General features: G+C 35.7%; 1 pseudogene; it reads right to left on the bottom strand.

Moving 5' to 3' along the window:
* Positions 1–516: 516 nt before the first annotated feature.
* LOC105059426 (uncharacterized) lies at positions 517–13758 on the bottom strand (annotated as a pseudogene).
* Positions 13759–17717: the final 3959 nt, after the last annotated feature.

The raw sequence follows: 17717 nt of genomic DNA, 5'->3' as shown, positions 1-17717 counted from the left end.
GCCATACCGTGCTCCACTATATAAACCGGGGAAGGCAACAGTGCAAGGGGTCGATCCGCCCGTCTCTCCCACATACGCAGGCTCGCTCCTCTCTCTCTCTCCCTCTCTCTTTCTCAGAGCTCTCTGTCTGCATTTCACTGTTGCCCAGTCACCTCTCTGACTTGACCGTCGGAGGGTCCCCGCCGGAGCCGCCTCCGGTCAGTGCGGACTTCCTTTTGCAGGTGCACGCTTCCCGACGATCGGGCGACGAGGCGATTGGCCGCAACAGGGCCAATGCCTCTAGTTTTTCCATCATTTATGGTACAAAAAACCTAAAGCAACAGAAATAAGTAGATGCACAATAGGCTGCTCCACCTGTACAAGCAAGAAGTATTGAAACAAACTTTCCAATGTTGCATTGCACAACCAAAGGCAGAAAAAAAGGGTGCTACAAAAGGTTATCCAAAGCTAATCCATGCATAAGAGGAAAAGGCAAAGGTGTTACATTTAATAGAGAAAATGATGGTATTTCATTAGTTAATCTTCTTCAAAGTATTTCTCCTCAGCTTCATAGCTTGTCTGCCTGAACCAATAATCATCTAGTCTCTCATCATTATCTACTTTATTTATTTATTTATTTTTTTGAGAAAATCAAAGAAAGTAAGATGCTTCCACTGGTTAAAATATATTAAGTGGGTGGTAAAAGGGAAGTAGGTGCACATCCTAGGATGGGATCTCCACCATGGGTAATGTGGTTCGACTGATAATAAAAGACTTTCTCCACAGTCCCCTGAAAAATCTGCATCTGAAAAAGAGAAGACAGATTGGAAACGAAAGAATTACAATCCAACTTCAGACCTGTAGAGGGTCGTTTACAGACATAGCATTATTAACCAGTGAAACTCTCCGGCTCTTATACTGATCATTGCAGCATTGGTTAGTACTGCATAGGTTACGCTGAGCAGGCGATCTCTCCAAATCGATAAAAATATTATAGACCAATGTTGGATCTATTGATGATCATTTTCAGACAGAACAATATTATCCTCTAAAGCTCTCCTGCTCTGAAATTGTTCCTAGTAGCATTGTTATATGCTGAAAGGATGATCAATGGTAGGTGCTCCTGCATCGTTAACTCTTGGAGAGCATAATAGTTCCCCTGAATAATTGCAAGATTTTCAGGTGGGATGCGGTGCTTCAAATGTTAGAGAAGCTGGAGCGCTCTAGTTATATCTGATATGGCAATAAGGGTGCTACGATGTGGATCAATGTTAGATACTATTCAGAATAGTGAAGGCACTTTCTGAGTTATCCTTTTAGGTTGCGGAAAACAGCATTTCAGCTGTTGCTCCCAGCATAGAAAAAAAAATTATAGAAAGGCTCTATCTGGTTCCTTCTGAATAGAGGTAGGAGGGCCTTATAATTTATGAGATCTTCAGAATAGTTGTCTAATTTTATCATTTTTTGCTCTTGTTGTCCAATCTTTGTATAGAGCGATGACTGATTTTCTAATAGCACGGAAAACTTTGTCCTCGAATGCAAAGATTCATTTGTTGCGTTCGTTCCATAAGCACCAGCAATAGATGGCAATTAGGCAGTCCCAAGCTTTGTTCACTTCTTGGTTGGTCCCATTAGATTGCCACGGTCCCCAGAGATCTTTGAAATTAACAGGTAGGTGGCCACGATTACATCCATGAAAATTGACTCCTAAAGATTATGCGAATATGCACATGATGTAAACAGATGCTCAACTGTTTATGGATGAATGCTATACAAAGAACAAGAACTCGGTCCGTGAATTTCTTTCTTCCTTAGATTGTCTGCAGTGAGGATTTTATTGTGATAACTTAACCAAATGAATGTTTTAACCTTTTCCAGTAAGGGTAGTTTTTAGACAATGAGGCCAATTTGGGAGATAATTTTTCCATGTTTCAAAAATGGTAGAAATTTTGAACAAAGAATTTATCGCTTGCTGACCATCTCGATGTGCTTGTGTCGATGTTACCTATAAATATAATTTTGTTGAGGTGTAAGGACAGTGATTGTAGTTCTACCTATATCGAGGAATTCATTAGTGTCTTAAAGTTTGTGGACAAGTTATGCTTAAAAAGGAAGGCTTGCAGACTTATATCTTGGCTTGTTCGGAGCAAAAATAATGAAGAGAACTATTCGTGTGGGGCATTGCCATCAATCCAGTTGTCAAACCAAAGAGAGATTTGAGTCCCATCTCCTATGATTGGGTAGTAGCTTTGCTAAAAAAATTTAAAAACCTTTAAAAACCTTTAGAATGCCTTTCCAAATTGGGGATGCAACTTGGAGTAGATGTTGCGTCGGTATCGAGAGAAACTTTTTGGAGTAGTAGATTTGGGTTATCAAGCTTCTCCATTATCTATCGTGCTCAGTGAAGAACTTCCACCACCATTTGGTTAGGAGGGCTCTATTCATTATTTTGATATCAACAATTCCTAGACCACCATATATTTTGGGTCTGCAAATACTGCTCCGATTGGCCAAATATTTTGACTTGCTTATTGGATCAAGTGAAGATCGGCAGTCTTTCTAGATGAAGTCTCTGTAGAGCTTATTAATTTTGTGGATTATTAGGTTGGAGATTTTCAGAACCGTCATCCAGAATACAGGGATCGCTCTCAACATCAAGTTTACCAGAGTAATATGGCTCGCTAATGTAAGGGAGTTTTTTTTCTAACTGCTTAGTTTCTTAGTGATCTTCTCAAGGACGAAATTCCATTGACTAGAAGAGGGGAATGATGCAATAGCAATCTCAGATATTTGATAGGTAACTGAGCCGTTTGACATTTCAATTTTTTAGATAGATACCTTGTCTCAGTGTTAGATTGATCTCGAGATTTGTTGAAGTTGACCTTTAGTCCAGTTAAAAGCTTGAATGAGAGAAGGATGAGCTTGAGGATGTTTGCATTTTTTGTCGTCGCATCACAGAATAACAAGATATCGTCAGTGAATTGCAAGCATTGGTAGAATTTTACTATCTCTAGATTTTCGATTCCGTTAATGAGCTTGGACGATTGCGCTAGATTCAACATCCTGGCAAGATGATCAGCCACTAAGATAAAAAGCAATAGAGAAAGGGGGTTACCTTGTTTGAGATCCTTCTTATTTGAAAACTAGTTCCTTGGCTGTCCGTTTAGGAGTATTGCTGATTTGGTGAGAAGGATCGACAATATCCACGAGCACCATTTAGAGCCAAACCCGCGATGTTTCAAAAGGTTTGGTAGAAAACTCCAGGATATGCTATCGAATGCTTTCTCAAAGTCGGCCTTGCAAATGAAACCTTTAATCCTTTTTCTTTTGGAGTAGAAACTGATTTTCGTGGTTATGACAAAACTTTCGTGTAGTAATCTTTTAGAAATGAAGGCGGTTTGGGGTAAGGAGACTAGCTTTTCAATCTTCTGTTTGAGTCTGATTGCGAGCACTCTAGAAATCATTTTGATGATCCCATTCTCCAGACTAATAAGTCAGAAATCATCAACCGTCAAACACTCTATTTTCTTTGGAATCAAAGTAATAAAGGTTTGATTCAATCTGAAAATTTATGTGCTTTGACTATGAAAATTGTCGAAGAGGCTGAGAAGGTTAGGTTTTAATGTCTCCCAGAACTTTTGATAGAATGACATAGGGAATCCTTCTGGTTCCGACGATTTGTGTTTGGCAAGGGTGAAAACTGCTTTCTTAATTTCTTCCTTTGAGAAAGGGTCTTCCAGATTTTTGAGTTCAAGGGTATTATCATAATATAGTGTTTTCCAGTCAGCTTGAATGGTTTCAGAATGCTTTGTTTCAAGATTTTTGCTGTAGAAGCTTCGGAAGGCTTTCTGCATTTCTTCTTGGTTGATAAGTGTAGTTCCCTCATACTGTATTTTAGAAATGTTGTTTCTTCTTCTGCGATTGCTTGCTGTAATGTGGAAGAATCGAGTGTTACGATCGCCCTCACGGATCCATTGATTTCTTGAGCGTTGTTTCTACATGGTCTCCTCCTGTGTCAATAGTGATTCCAGCTCCTTTATTTTCTGCTGCTCTTCGAACTCTACTGACGAAAGCCCACCTCTTTCTTTTCTCTCATCCAGTTGTCTAATGAGAAGTTCCATCGTATTTTTCCTTTTTGTAATGTTCCCAACTGCTTTACGACTCCAATGTCTTAGTCTAGATCGGATATACCTCAGTTTATGAACCAGGTTTGCAGCAGCATCGTTGTGTTCTGGTGCTTCATCCCACCACGACCTGATAAGATCATCGAACCCCAGATATGAGTACCATAAATTTTCGAAACGGAATGGCTTAGAAGCCCTTTGTGAGCGGTTCTTCTGAGGTAGAAGGGAAAGCAGCATGGGGACATAATCTGAAGTGATTCTAGTTAGCGAGTTCAAGGAGATCATAGGAAAGATCTTATGGAGTTCAGGTGAGATGAAACATCTATCCAGTTTAACCATACTCGGGTTCTCACAGAGGTTGGACCAAGTATATTTCTTTGAAGGACAGTTTATCTCGATCAATTCTAGGGTATTGATGAGGTCGTTGAACAATCTGGATGCTGTCAGGTTGTCAGAAGACCCAAGACGATCGGAAGAGAACTTGATGACGTTGAAGTCGCCGACTATAATCCAAGGGCCAGGAGAAATGATTCTGATTTTTCTTAGCTCTTCAAAGAAGGAGATCCGACTGCTATTGTCATGTGGGCCATAAAATGTTGATAATGGTACAAACAAAGTTGTTCTGCTTGTGTTGAAATTTAAGATGCGTTTGGTTAGTCATTAAAAAAATAATTTTTTTTATTTTTTGATCTTTAAAAAGTAAAAATCTCTTTAAAAATAAAAAAACAATATTTGGTAATACCATGAAAGTAAAAAGCAAAAATCAAAAAAATCAAAATAATTACTTTATATGCAAAGCAAAAATTTTTTACTTTCCAAAATTTATTTTTTTGCTTCCCCACATCTAAAACGCCAAACCAAAAAGTAAAGAATCCGAACCCTTCTCCCTCGTCGAGCTCTTCACCTCTCTACTCCCTTCTCCCTTTCTTTCCGAACCCTTCTCCCTCTTTGAGCTCTTCACCTGCCATCCCCAAATATTATTTTTTGCTTTATAGCAACGTAGTTACCAAACATACTTTTTGCTTTTTTATTTTTACTCAATAGCAAAAATAAAAAATAAAAAAAAAAATTATTTTTTAAAAATCAAAAATCAAAAAGTGTAACCAAATGCACCCTTAGTTGTAAGAGAGTAGATGCCTTTGTGAATTCTCCAGCCAGAAATTTCTGCTGCATTGTGAGTGAACTGCTCCACGTGATCCTGCATCTCTTCTGCTGATAATGTCTGCTCGTAACGCTCCATGCTTGTACCCTGAGCACTGCAACTAGGTTCATGGTCTACATGCATCTGCACTCAGGAGGAAGCATCTAGCAATGGTAGGCATGGTCCCATAAGTCTAGCATCAAAGCAGCTACATGTTTACTGATTACAAAAAGTGTTTCAAATGCTGAACAAAAGATGCTAGAAAATAATAATATGACAATCATTGTTGAGAAAACTCTCAAAACTTTTCTCGAAAAGAAGCATCACATCGTGATCCCCAGGGTGGGTATGGTGTTTCTTTCCAAAGGGGATAGTTTTAAGGGAATATTTTTTAAAAAAAGGTTTGTTACCATACCACTTCTCAAAGAAGATAATGACGACAGCTATCAGAGACTCAGAATAATAGAACAAAACCTGATGTTGTTATAAAATAGTACTTGTAGTGAATGGAGTGTCACAGAATAAAAAAGATTGCATTGATATTACATTACAAACTGCTGGTTTTTTCCCAAGCATACTGAGTGCTGACTGGCATTGGTATGATTAGCAATACTACATTCTGTGCAATAACTTGATTCTACTCAGGAACAGATGCATCTAAACCAGATGAAATTTTCACTACCATAACTACACATGATTTTTTTCTGGAGAAGTTCCATGTGTTTAATGAATTTACTCAAGCTTTTCCCTTCATATGCAACAGAACTCAAATTTGGTTGGATTGAAAAGATTTTCATGGTTAGCTGTCAAATCCGGCATCAACATTTCAGAAGTTGATGCCCGACAAACACTGATGTCTTATTTTCAATTTTGTGTCGATGGCTTTCAGCAGCTCAACAAACACTGATGTCTTATTTTCAATTTTATGTCGATGGCTTTCAGCAGCTCAAGCTATTTACAGCCATCTTGCAGTCAGGAAAATCAAGCTTCATCATACACATGATTCCGAATCTACTTCTGTTATTCAATCACAAAGTTTCACATATTGCAACTTACTATTGTGGTCATTTGGGGGTTTTGGCCTTTTTCCTTTACATCAATTGACATGGTCTGATTGAAAGAGACATTTGTAAACATAGGAACAATGAGATATTTGACAAAATAATGGTACAATATGTTGCACAAGCATTTTTCAAAATGGTCTATCCAATTGGCTTCTGAAACAAAGACCTACTTTTATTAGACATGTCAATGTCAAAATTTTTAAGAGATCATACTTTGGAGTTTAAATGACATGAACTGACTGATGAAAGATGCAAGAAACAACTTGAAAATGCATGGATGGCTGATGGAAAAATAGACTGCTAGGCTTTGCTGCCAAATGAACCAGCTTCATGGTTTGCTAGATAATTAGACATATATCATTGAAGCTGAAATAACAAGCATCTATTAGAATTCATATGGTGCCTTAATCAAAGGGACCCTTCAAATAGATAACATAAAGTCATATAGTGTAACTTATTACCATAGTGCATGGCAGATTTTCACCCAAACAGCAAGTGTTAAGGGTAACAGACTTTTTTCCTTTTCCTTTTTTTTTTTTAGCATAAGGAAGTGGGTGGACCAAACTGCAGGCCCAATCTTATCTTGACTTGGGCTGAGTTGGCCATTGGGACCTATTGAAAACTTTGGACTTTGATTGATTTCCCCCCACCCCGAAAAGAAAAGGAAAGATTGCATCTCCCACCCACCAATCACCAGTGATAGGTTCATTGCTTGATTCACACCAAGCTACGCATGACTGAAGAGTAATGCCCATCCATGCAAGTTGTGAGATTATATATTATGGCCAACAGTGTAAGGCTCTCCAAGGTGCATCTCTACACACCCAACTAATAATATCTTTTTAGGCAATTTGAATAAAAAAAGGTTGTCTTTCAAATTATTAGTTCCTGGCATGAACCAGAACTTTAATAGGTCAGCTTCAGATTATAAGATTCTCTCTTTTTTTTCGCCTGATTGCACCAGTGAAGGCAATGCAAATCATCTTATCAGCATCTCTTATCAATCACGAATAAACTAATGGTTATGAATTTTCAAGGAAACATCAACTTGAGCATTAGTCACATTAAAGGCAATGACCACTCTATTAATAAAGTATTTTTTTCAGTGATATTCAAAATTCATATAATAGTCCATCCAAATTCTGATCTAGGTGATGGGAATTGGCTCCCCTAAAAGGAAGCAAATACAACATAGCACTACTTTTGATCTTGTGATTGCCACTCCCAAACTGAGGTTTTATATGTTCAAATAATTTTCAATAAATCTCCTATCAGACTCCAAATAATTCATCCTTAAAATAAGTTTCCATGTGTGATTGTCCCTTGTACCAAAACTTAAAATACCAAATTCATAGCAGCATCCAAAGAGGTGCTAGGGAATAACAAGAAAACAATTATAATGCATTGCATCATTATCCAAAAAAGATAAGGGAAACAGATGTTTCCTCATCTTCACTAATTTAGTGCATAGAAGACAGCACATTATAGATCACAGCTCTATAAATTCTCCCCAGGGGCTCCATTTGTGGTGGTGAATAACCAATAAAACCATGAATTCACAACCCAATTTGATGGGGCTGGTGGGTCCAAGACAAACGTTGGTGAGTACTGAGAATTCTCACACTCTTCTCCAGATTAAAGGCAATATCCCTAAGATAATTTAGAGATCTATATAAAAACCCGCCTGTCATCTATGATGCTTTAAGTACACACTATACATTGAAAAGGACTTCATATATACTTTGTCATAACAATATCTTCAATTTTGGCCACCCTCCACTAAACGAAGCACTTTATCAATATGGCCATTCATATCCAAAAGATTGCTAAAACTCAAGTCCTGTAAGCGTTTCCAATAATAAACCTATGCATGCCAAAGGAAAAAATAACGAGGAAAAATCTAAATATCATATTATAGGAATCCTCAGATTATTGAAGCACATCAGCCTTCCAAATGCTCATTATACTTGCTCCAAATTTTTCATAACAAGCAATACATCTTTCCGAATTCACCAACCGACTCTGTAATCTTTAATCTTTAGGGCATTACCACTTCAAGAGAAAGAAAAGGAAAAGCAAAAACCTCAGAACCACCATCCTTGAGGCCTTAAGAGAAAAAAAAGTGCTTAAATTTAACAAGTATGTCATGCTAGCATAGTCTTTCCCTACAAAAGAAATGACTTTAAATGACTCTGCCATCAGGTCATGAAAGAGAATGAGTATAGGATCAAGAAATAAGCACATAATTTTGACGGGCTGAGACACAATTAAATTTATCCTTTCCACTGGTTTGTACATGTTTACATTATTTGCCCCAAGTTTTGTAACCTCCTCTAGACATGTTGGCAAAGACAAATCTCTTCAGAGATGATCATCCTTACAACAGATAACAAAAACATATGTGAAATGAATGAGAAAGATGCCATGGTCCATGCTATCAATCCTAAACATATCATGCCCATGCCCTCAACCAACGTTAAGAATACCCTCTTGGACTATCTATCAAGATGTCTTCCATGGATAAGGGAAAATGACAGGAAATCCACCTCCTTGTCATCAACCCACCTTCCATCAATCTTAAATTATAATAATGTTAATATGATGGCCATGACATGAATTATTGTGTTCGAATCACCTTTCTATGTAGCTCTACATTTCCAACACCAACGAAGCTCTTTACCTCTAAACACACTTTGTTTGCTTCTCTATTTTTCGCTTATGCCTCATTCTTTACCTTCTGTACTTAAATTCTAATTTCACCAGGAATTACCCTTTTTCTTACTTCACAACATCATCAAACCTTTGTTTCTCATTTTTAGATCCTTGGACTCCACTCCCTTCACTTAAGCAATGAATTAACAATTCCATCTCAAATAATTGTCCTTTCACCACAGATACTCACGCAAACTCCTTGATGTTATCAACCCATGCATCCTAAATTTTGATGTGGTGTCTGCCCTATCAAAATTTCCCAAAGATGGTGTATAATCTTTATATAGTATTATGAATTTAACTTGCAAAATGTATGATAATTTTAGAATCTTCACCACATGAAAGATCCATTGTCAAAAACTGCATATCTGGCTTTTCTGGATGCCCTATTCCTCTTCTTTACTCCTTGAATGAAAGAAAATTTCCAATAACTCTACTGTCTCATAATAGTCTATTGTTAGATAATAATCAAACAAAGTCTTAAAATTATTCTATTATATGCGTCTCAACTAATTGTGTTTTTCAACAAGCAGCTTATATTTTCACCTCTTCTCATAAGGAGTATCATTGACTTGAATATCCTTCTTAGCTTAAGTTACTTCAAAGCATTCGACTCTCATACGCACAAACATGCACGTGCATGCATGCACACACATATGTATGTATGTATGATGTATGTTATTGGCAGAATATTGCAAGATTATTCTGTGTAGTTTTGTTGAAGAATTCTGGAGAAATTATTTTGATTTATGTCACAAAACCCTTGTCTAAGAGTTTGCTAACTTCTAGTTTCTAGTAAATTATGACCAAATCATAACTAAGCGCACATCTTATTCGAAAACAATATTGCCAGAAACATGTTAGCTTAATTTCAAATTTCATAGGTCATTTAACAATAAGAAGACATACAACAAAAGAGATACAAAAATTATAAACATAATACAAGGATTCAAGAAAAAATGTGGCAAGACAGTAATTAGGGAATTAATGTTGTACAAATTAGAATGGTCTGATGAGGATCTAGATATTATGAATACAATAGAGATAAGGGCATAGAGAATTAATGTAGATGCACAACAAATATGAAGAGTAAAGATTTAAATTGCGGATTTAAATTGCACTAATAGAGGTATCTTGTTAACTATAGTGCTAGTGATGGTTTAGTGATGTAGAATGAGGGACTTATATTGGGAAATGGTGGCACAGGGATACAAATTTTTAGTGATAAAGAGCTTTATGAAAATGAATGGACACAACATGACCCTTGCCAATAGTCAATGGCAAAATCTTCTTAAAGCCTATTTGCATTGATGGATAAGACAATGCTTTCATCTTACTTGGGCAATTAAGAAATCAAAGTACCCTAATAACTTTTATTGATCTACAGAAGGTGTATGAGGCTCTATTATGCAAATCACACATATAGATTTAGTGTTGAAGAAATTTATAGAGCAACGACATGGCTTTAACTGGGGGCTAGGCTTAAGTAATTAAATCTTTCATAATTGCTGATGGAGCACTAGGATTGATCTTTCAAAGGTGGCTCTTAGTTGTATATTATGTGAAGATATAACGTTGATCAATAATTTTCTCGAACATGTGAAGATCAAAATAATTTTTTTAGTCAACTTACAAATATCATAAAATAGTTAACAAATATCATTTAATTAGATGATTCCTACTTCATAGGCACTTTTGTAACTTAAGGGCCTCTTTGGCAAAATCCTGCTGGATTTGGCAGGATAATTGGAGAGAGAATGTCTTGTGTGTGTTTTTGGTGGGGGGGGGGGGGAGGGGGGGGGGGGGGATGGGATGTGGGGAGGGAGGTAGCGGGAGAAAGAAGAGGGAGATCATGGAGGATTGCAGGCTCGATCCTGGTGGGAATTAAAAAAAAGGGATAGGGCCCAACGCTATCCTCTTCTGCTCCCGCCAAATCAAATAGGAACTTCTCAACAGGCCTAATTTTTCAAAGTGCCAGCTCCACATGCTTGCAACTAAATAAACAATCACAAGAGCTCCTAATTCAAGTAACTAATGGTGAATATAACACTTTACGCATACTGTAGCATTCCTAACATGAATATTCATTTTGATATTTGTAAAATCAAAGCAAAATATATGGACTACGACTTTAATAAGGATGACTATAGAATTGACAACTGAGTAAAATTTGGAAGCCTTATATTCACCAGATACATCTAATATATATATATATATATATATAAAGAGGCCTCTCAATGGAGAAGCCTCCGTTTGACATATATATATATATATATATATATATATATATATATATATATATATATATATATATATATATATATATATATATATATATATATATATATATATATATAAAGAGGCCTCTCAATGGAGAAGCCTCCGTTTGACACATAGTTTATTAGGGAGAGGAAGAGGGAGACACGTGGATAAGAAAAAGCGGCGCCCATGTGCCAAAGCTTCCCTGTTCTCTCGTGCTTTCCTATTCACCCGCTTCGTAAAAGATTTCCTGTTCACCCGCAGCATCCCGATGAAAGCCTCCCACCTCCTAGACGGCGATGCCACCGGTGAGTCCGAAGGTGCTGGTGGTGAGATCATCAGTGAAAAAATAGTCTTCACTGAAGCTTCCTTATTCGCTCGCGGCCACCGCCAAGCCCAAGAAGAAGAAACCCGTCGCCATCCCTTACGGTGACAACATGATAGCATTTTCCAAAAGCTCCAAGATTTCGAGGGATTTTTCCGACGAGATGCGGTCGATCCCGATGATGGGGCCACAAATGTCAAAGGGATTTTCCAACGAGAAGCAATCGATGCAGACGAGGAGGTTGGAATTCGAGCATGGGTTCTAGAAGGTGAGGGTGGCGATGGCTTACGAGATGAGGGAGGCCGACGAACATTGGGTCGCTGGGAGAGGGGTCGGCTTACGACCCCTTCCTCTGTTTCAAAAAGAAAAAAAAGAAGAAGAAAACAAGAGGAAGAGAGGAAAGAAAAAAATAGGGAAAAGAAAAGGAAAGAAAAAAAAAGATAAAACAAGATTTGTAGAGCCATGAGTGCAAGGCAGTACCGGAGCCAAAATTTAGTAGAGTGAGGAAAAAGAAGAGTACGATGGAAGCAACGGTCTAGAAGAGACAACTTGAAATCTTTTTATGGAGCCATGAGTGCAAGGGAGTATCAGAGCCAAAACTCAATAGAGTGAAGAAGAAGAGTATGATGGAAGCGACAGTCTAATAGAGACAACTTGAAATTTTGAACGGTACTTTTGTACTCTTAGTTCTGTGAATAGGTCCTACCCCTGTTGTTATACAAATAGGCACAATGAGGGATGACTTCTTAAACCACAAGATGCTAGATAAACCTTTTTATAAATAAATGAACAAAATTTCTCACATATTGATGAATAAAAATGGTCTTCCATGATTGAATGAGGGTGCGTTTGTAAAATTTGAGGAGCCCAATACATTGAATTTTTCATTCAAAGTCTATATGCTTAGAAGTACTCTAGGATAATTTACACAATGCCTCCTTTCATAGTTTTGCAATAGAAGTCAAGTTAGAGATTTCAACAGTATTATCTTTTACTCTCCCACCTAAAGATATGGCTGTCGCTCACATACTCGGGCCAACAAGAAATGGACATTTGGTGGTAATGGATAAATAATTATAATAAATATGGATATAGATACTAGATATAGATTCAAATTTTATTCATATTCAGATGGATTTAAATATAATAACTGATCAAATTTCATTCAATTCATTTTCATCCTAAATAAAAAAGATAAAAAAATTTCAAAATGTATCTTCCTTTAAAGAAGAGGATCGAGAAAGAAAGAAAAGAAGAGATGGAAGAATTTAAAAATAATAAAAAATAAAAATAATAAAAAATAATAAATTTAAAATAATTATATTATTTTATTAAAATTACATCCCATGCGTCACATAGGGTTATAACCACTAAGCTATTTGATATCATTTATTATGTTTTTTTATATTATATTAAATTTTTAATTTATAAAAATATTATTTGACAAAATAAATACATACTGTGCATCGCATGGGGTTCTAAGCTAATTTATTTATAACTGGGTTTCAACATACCAAAGACTGAGGAACTCACATGAATGGCAACCTAATTGAGGTGAATTAGGTGAAGATAACTCTTGAAAGTTTGGGCAATGGTCACAAACCATTGAAACTTCAGAACTTATCCTCGAATAGGATTGTTACATAAATTTTTAATCTTCTTCCCATCAATTTGGATCATTGCTTCCATAATACCGCACAAGACACTTGTGTTTTATTTCTTCCGAGTACTTAACATGATCATCCAAAGACATCTATCAACATGCCAATAGGCATCAATATGTTGACACGAAATTATATTCGCAAATAATTAACAAGAATGAGTTTTTTATGCAAAATTGTACCCTTAAGTCGCTCGATCCACCCTTCTCTTCCCCGTTGACCTGCTCACTCTCCTCCTCCTCCTCCTCTTCTTGCCCTTCTTCACCCCCACCACCGACCCAATCTCTCCTAGCGAACCCCAGCCTCTACTGCTCCTGTCGGATCTTCTCCACCAGCATTGCCTCCTCACACCACCGCATCAACGTCTCCGACCACTGCTCCCCAGGCCGGGAAAGGATCTTGCTAGATGGATCCTGAAATCTCCCAAATACTCATGATGGAGGTAGGGCTCGTCCTCAAAGAAGTACTCCCCACCTCGGACGAGCAGCTCCATGTATTATTCTTTAGCACAATCCAACAGTGGTTGCGCATGAACAAAAATATATTATTCCTTGGCGCAAAAGATACAATCCCCATCTTATACCAGACTACATGTGCTGTTTCAGTCAGGTTAGAACGTATATGTAGAGAGAGAGATAGACTCGGCTCAGATCAATTGTTTCTAAATCCAAATCTGATCAACTTTCCACCCCTCCAACTAACATGGATCTTGAAGCAGATAATTTTAACTAACTAAAAAAAAAGAGAGGAGGAACTCTTTGATGATGATGGGCCTATATTCTTTTTGTTTGGATGACCTAGCATTTAAAAATAGAAAAAAAATCTATGTTTACGAGAATGGGACACAAAAAGGATGAGCTCTTTGGGATCGTGTTCTTGTTTGGATGATCTGACATTTAAAAAAAAATTTATGTTAATGGGGATGGGATATCAAAGGGATGAGCTTTCTTTCAAATAGCTGGCTTCCCTCTCTCTCACTGATAAAATGCCCCTCATTCTCTCTCTTCCCCTGTCTCTCACCAATAGAAACTCCTATCCCTCTCTCCCTCTCTCTCTCTCTATATATATATTGAAATATGTAGGAAATCTTAATCTGAATGTAGAAAACTATCATATCTCTAGCTATTATTGTTCAAGTCCCAGATGAATCAACGATCTGCAATTTGCAACCTCAAAAAAATTAATTCTGAATGCTCCTTGTTGTCAACGAGCAATGTCTTAATTTTTCTAACCCTAATCCGAATATTTTTGATGGAAAGGATCTCATAAGTTCTCAGATGGATAGGAGATCAAGTCCGTAAAAATTCTTTTATAACATGCTTCACCCATCAGAGGTAATATCTGAATCAGTCATAAAGACTGAAAGATAGACTTTATCCATAATGGTTATATTGAGCTCAACTTTATCAAACCATCTAATATATCCCTATCACTTAATCAGAGGTTTATCTTTAGCCAGAGTCTAGATCGATTAAAATATGTAAAACAAATTCCGATGCATGTTAGTATAGGCCACATCCGGATGGGTTTAATGAAAGAAATCACAACATTTTTTCACTTGGTCCAACCTAACAAAGCATCTTTATTTTAATTATTTAAAGTATTTCAAAAATTTTTAATAAAATTTTATCTGGATCTGATAATTGAAAAACTTATGTTGCCACATTTAAAAAAATTTAATTTCTCCATAGGATATATACTGTATATTTAATTACAAAATAATCATCAGTGTGAATCATGGTGGCAAATGCATTATCACATGACTTTTCATGTATCACAATACTAATGACACCTCATAATCAAGGTCTTTATGTGAAACTTTATTTTATGAATAAATAAAATCTTATGCCTATTCCTTAGTCATCTTTATATCATATGGTAAATAGCTGATCAGCATAAAATAAACTAAACTTTATCTTAAAATCTAATGTAATAGACTTTATACATAGTATCTAATACATATCACAAAATAAGTTGCATCCCATATGATCTATCTGATCCTCAAAATTTTGAGAATGAGTTCTTTAATTATTGGATCCATAATTATCAGCTTTCTTTTAATATATTTCACAAACACTATGTTATCCTTTATGCTTTCACAAAGAGCAATTTAATTTAATACCTATATGCTTGCAAGCACTTGTATTCTTCGTATTGTTGGAGAATCTTACTGCAGAATTATTATAGGATATCTTTATTGATCTGCTGATAGAGTCAACAATTTTAAGTCCTGTGATAAAATTCTACAACCTTATAGCTTGTGAGAAGTCTCATATAGGCACGTACTTTGCTTCCATAATGGATGTAACAAGCAAAACCTTACGTTACATGCATCCCTAATATAGCACCTCCTGTAAGTAAAAAGATATATCAACAATAGACTTTCTACTATTGGTACATCCAGCAAAGTGCAAATCTTAATAGCCTATTACTTCATAATGATCAGACCGACTGTATATGAGCATATAAACTTTTATACCTTACAGTTAAAATATGACTTTTTTTACAGCTTTTCTATGCTCCAATCCTGAAGTATATTAATAATGTCCAAATATCGAGTGACATAACCAAAATTGGACCCATATAAACATATGCATAGGCTCCCAACATCAGGTGCATAGGCTCCCAACACCAAATGCATAGGTTAAGAACCTTATTTTCTCTATCTGTATTTTAATTCTTGGATATTAAGTTTTATTAAATTTATCATCTTTTATAATATGAGCACACCTAGAAGAATATTTTTCATTCTAAATTTTGTACTATAGATGTAAGTCCCTTAAGACAGTCCAAATAGCTCCAAGAATCTATCTCTGTGAATCTGAATACTGATAACATAAGCGGCTTTACTTATATCTTACATCTTAAAATTTTGGAATAGAAACTGTTTGATTTTCTTAAGTGGATCAAAATCACATTAACAAGCAGAATATTATCTATATAATATCAAAATTTTGAACTTACTCCTACTAACCTTCGGGTATATACATTAATCAATAGTATTTATCTTTAGACCTAAAAAATGTAATTATCCCATTAAAATGAGATACCAATATGCGAAAGCCTGTATAAGTCCATAACCAAATTTTTTTAATCTGCAAATCATATGTACTTATCCATTGATCACAAAAATCCTCAAGTTGTTTCATGTAGACCTCTTTCTTTAGATCATCATTAAGACAGGCTATTCTTACATCCACTTGATATAGCTCTAAGCCAAAATGAGCTATTAAGGCCATGACAATCTTAAAAGAAAAATAATCAATGCCTTTCTTTTTATGTAGACTCCTTTGCCATAAGTCTATTTTTATGTTGTTTGACTTTTTCATTGGGATTCCTTTTGGTCATATAGATCTGTGCAACTTATTTTATCACATCTTTTAGGTAGGTCAACTTATTTTCAAAAATAATTGTTATCCATAGAGTCCAGCTCTTTTTTTTATAGCATCCAACCACTATAAGAGGTTCTCACATTTTATGGCTTATAAGAATATCTCAAGGTCATCAACCTTTTCATCCATATCTATCAAATATACCACATAATTTTATGCTAATAGATCTCTAGAGAGCTATCCATTGATTCGTTTATAACGGTGGTTAGACAGTTACTTCATCGGTAATAAAAATCTCACGGAGTGAAACTTGATGAAATGATGATCCCTCCTGAATATTATCTCAGAGAATAATAATAGGAATCATCACTTCAATTTATTTTATAGATCCAATATTACCTTAAAGATAATATTTCAAGGGTCTTCACTTTCACTAAATATATCATTCTCTAGAAATCTAACTTTATTAGTTTCTGCTATCTGTGGTTTACGAGTTGGACAATAAAATTTATACTATATCTGATTTCTCTGAATAACCAATGAAAAATCATTGGTTGTACTGAGATTAATCCATATATGGGGTTATGAACTTTGGTTTTAGCTGGATAACCCCATATATGCATATATTCCAAACTAAATTTTCTATCAGTCCATAACTCATGAAGAGTCTTTTGAACTGTCTTAGTAGAAAATTTATTCATGATATACATAACTATCTTTATAGCTTCACTCCACAAATAAATATGTATAATATAATAACTTATCATAATCCGAACCACTTTTTAGGCATCATATTTCCTTTTTAGCGACACCATTTTGATCTGACGTGCTTTAACATTATATAATGCCATATTCTTTTAGGAATTTCGCTAATCGTCCTAATCATTGTTCCATCTCTATTTATTTACCATATTACCTATCATTTCTATCAGATCTGACTATTTAAATCATTTTTTTCTGATTATCTCTTTATCTCTATTTTAAAATTTTTTAAAGGCCTCAAACACATCAGCCTTATCAAACAGAATGTACAGATTTATATTGTGAATAGTCATCCATGAGTATGATGAAATATTTTTTACCTATTAAATATGGAGAAAAGATTTGCAAATAATAGTGC

The sequence above is a fragment of the Elaeis guineensis genome, chromosome 16 (assembly GCF_000442705.2).
Source record: "Elaeis guineensis isolate ETL-2024a chromosome 16, EG11, whole genome shotgun sequence".
Lineage (NCBI taxonomy): Eukaryota > Viridiplantae > Streptophyta > Magnoliopsida > Arecales > Arecaceae > Elaeis > Elaeis guineensis.
This window is presented reverse-complemented; position numbering and strand designations above follow the sequence as displayed.